The 3,471-nt window shown below is 37.8% G+C and overlaps 1 long non-coding RNA gene across 2 annotated transcripts; it reads right to left on the reverse strand.

Moving 5' to 3' along the window:
* On the reverse strand, positions 1,195–3,062 carry LOC107617699. 2 transcript variants are annotated; one of them, XR_001615046.2, is made up of 2 exons: positions 2,767–3,062; positions 1,195–1,297 (listed from the first exon to the last, which is right to left on the reverse strand). It is a non-coding gene; the product is annotated as an uncharacterized LOC107617699 (long non-coding RNA). The 2 variants fall into 2 exon arrangements; XR_001615048.2 differs by lacking the exon at positions 2,767–3,062 and adding an exon at positions 2,005–2,247.

Consider the following 3,471-nt stretch of genomic DNA (forward strand, 5'->3'; position numbering starts at 1 on the left):
GGATCCTATTCCAGCATGATCGAGAACCGACAGATGATTAGCCGTGCTGTGACAGAGCGCGTTAAACATTTTCACTGAGAGGACGGGAGGTAGCCATTGACAACGGTGAAACCCAACATACAGCTTGCCATGGAAGGAGCCTTGCGTGCTTGAAGAAGAAGACAGTAGGAAAGCAGAGATTCAGAAGATGGAGCATCTCCAAAACCTCAACCTGTTCTCCATTACTGCAAAACAAGTATTTATTTCATGTTCTTTTAATTTTTACAATTAAATCTCAGAGTTATTGATATCCTGACTAAGAGTTACGAGATAACCATAGCTTGCTTCAAGCCGACAATCTCCGTGGGATCGACCCTTACTCACGTAAGGTATTACTTGGACGACCCAGTGCACTTGCTGGTTAGTTGTGCGGAATTACAAAAGTGTGATTGTGATTTCGTGCACCACAAGGTAAGAAGAATAGCAACTCAATGTTCATGGTAAGCTAGTTTTTCTAAGCATGCTACAATCACAAAAGAAATATAAATGATTGATGCTTCTATCTAGCTCAATTTATGAAATCTTTTCCTTATAATTTTCCCTTGAAACAAGCTTCTGATTTTCTTATTAGCTTCTCCTTTTGGGTGCTTTGCCCCATGAGTTGATAACAAAGCTACGACTTCTAAATGCTTTGTTTTCAAGTATTACCACTTGATACATAAGCGCCACAAGCATTTAATTAGAGGACTTCATTAAGCTCATTTGTTTCTTTTCTTGACTCTCTAATCATTGATGCTCAGAGCCTTGAGCTTTGAGGGAGTGCTTTTGCACTGGAGCCTAGCCTTGACTTCTAAGTATTTTGTTTTCAAGCATTTTACTTGATACATAAATACTAGGGGTGTTCGCGGTGCGGTTTGGTTTGGTTTTTGAGGGAAAAGTCATCCGATCCGATCGTCTAATTAAAGTGCGGTTCAGTTTGGTTCAGTTTTTTTGTAAAGGTCATCCGAACCAAACCAAACCAATTAAAATCGGTTTGGTTTGGTTCGGTTTGTTCATTTTTTTAATCAAATAAAAAAGAGTCTACCATACTATTATGCAAAGTCATAACATTGAAATCGACAAACCGAAATACACAATAAATAACAAAGTCTTGATCTAATGAAATTTAACGACAACAAAATTCAAATACGATAATTAAAGAAGTTCAATAGTTCAACAGTCAACACAACTGAAAATAAAAATAAATTGTCATTAAACTGATAGCAAAGTTATGGTGCCTTCTCCAACAAAATAGCTAAACTTCTTAATGCAAACCAACCTGAAATAAAAAAAACAGTTACATAATAAGAACAACAACAACAAGCAAGCAAGGCAGCAATAAACCAGCAAGGCAGCAATTCAATAAACCAGCAAGGCAGTAATTCAATAAACCAGCAAGGCAGCAATCCAACAATTCAATAAACCAGCAATTCAATAAACAGCAACAAAAGAAATTACCAAATAATTCATCAAATCAGCAAGGCAGCAACCAGCAATAAACAGCAACCAGCAAATTACCAACAATAAGCAGCAACCAGTAAGGCAGCAAGCCAGCAACAAAACCAACAAAAAAAAACTCATCAAATCAACAATGCACCCACCAGTAAACAGCAAGTAGCAACAAATCAATAATGCACCAGTAAACAGCAAATGCTTCAAATTACCTGAATTGGTGGCTCGGGTTCCATATTGACTTGGGAGGAAGTCTAACAGAAGACTAACAGAAGTGTCATTGCATTATGCAAGAAAATAACACATCTAAAGGTATATTACAAACAATAAAATTCTTCCTTTCTATTTTTAATACCATTATATCAATATATTTAGAATGTTGAAGACATCTTTCATAGTACAAAGAACTTCATAACTTGCAATTGAAATGTACTTTCTCACAAAAAATGCAGGCAATACATAAATACATTGTGCCCACCTAGTTCTCTTGAAACTAAAAGCCGCAACTGAGACATGTGTAGAAAGACCAATTACCTTAGACAATTGCACCTTCTGTTCATCAATTATATTGATTCCAAATTCTCTTCTTATATCCTGCCAAAGACCAGTACCAGATAATGAAAAACAAATACTAGGAATCAACAACAATGAACAATGAACAACAATGAACAAATAATTAAGAAAACAAAAGCAGAAACATAACAAAATAAAAAATTAATAGCATTCAGCAACAATGAACAATGAACAACAATCAGCAACAATGAATAAATAATGAACAACAATGAACAACAATCAACAATAATGAACAAATAGATTGAACAGAAATTGAATACAAATAAATCACAAAATCAACTCAAAACAAGAAAAAATAAATTAAACCCAGCAGCTCAGAATCACAAAATTAGAATTACTAATAAATTAAATTACAAATCAACTCAAAACAAAAAACTCAAATTAACAAAATCATTAAACAAACACAGTAATCATTAGTATTATTAACAAAATTTCAAAACAAGCAAAATAAGTGCAGAAAACCAAAAATCAATTCAGAAAGACATAATCACAGAATCAAAATCACAAAATCAGAGAATCACAGAACTTGAACTAAGGAAAACAAGCAAATTTGAACCCAGCAACTCAGAAGCACAAAATCAGAGTTATTAACAAGAAATTAACAAATCCAGCAACTCAGAATCATAGAAATTATAATTAACAAAATCAAACCCTAACTATTTCATAATTATAAACCCAATATGTCTAATTGCTTCAGATACATAGAAGGAGAGAAAATCAAACCTGAAGTCAAGTGGATGGGAAGGAAGAAGAGCACTGGAAGAAGGCCAACCGGTGGCTGTTGTGTTGTGGGTGGCTAGGCCAGAAACGCAGCAGTACTACTATGGGTGGCCACAAACGGTGCTGCAGGTGGCCAGATCGGTCCTGTTGGTGGCGCTGGGGTGCCGCTGGATGGTGCTGGCGAGCCAGGCGAGGTGCTGTGTTGAGGGATCTTCGTCTTCATGGTGCACCGGCGGTGGGGGATCTTCGTCTTCGTGGCTTCGAGTCTCAAGGAGGTGGGTGGCTCAAGCTGGCTCCGTGGCTAGGTCTGGGTGAGTGGGTGTGCACTGTGCAAGCCGCAGAGGGCGAGATGTGATGGCTCAGGCAGGCTAGCTCCGATCTGGGATTCGGGGGTTAGGTACTTAGGTTTCCATGGGGGATTTGGGGAGGGACTCGCGCAGCAGTAAGGAAGGTAAGTAGGTAACGCGTTTTGGGGGGTGGGGTAGGTAGTTTTTAATTTTTAGGGTTTTGGGAAGAACCGGTTCAGTTCGGTTCGGTTAGGGTTTTGGTGGCAAGAACCGAAAACCGAACCGAACTGCAAAAAAACCGCAAAATATCACTTTTTTCGATTTTTTCGATTTTCGGTTAATTCGGTTTTCGGTTTTTTTGGTTTGGTTCATCGGTTTAGTTCGGTCCGGATCGGTTTTGAACACCACTAATAAACACCAC

Source organism: Arachis ipaensis, chromosome B01 (assembly GCF_000816755.2).
Source record: "Arachis ipaensis cultivar K30076 chromosome B01, Araip1.1, whole genome shotgun sequence".
Lineage (NCBI taxonomy): Eukaryota > Viridiplantae > Streptophyta > Magnoliopsida > Fabales > Fabaceae > Arachis > Arachis ipaensis.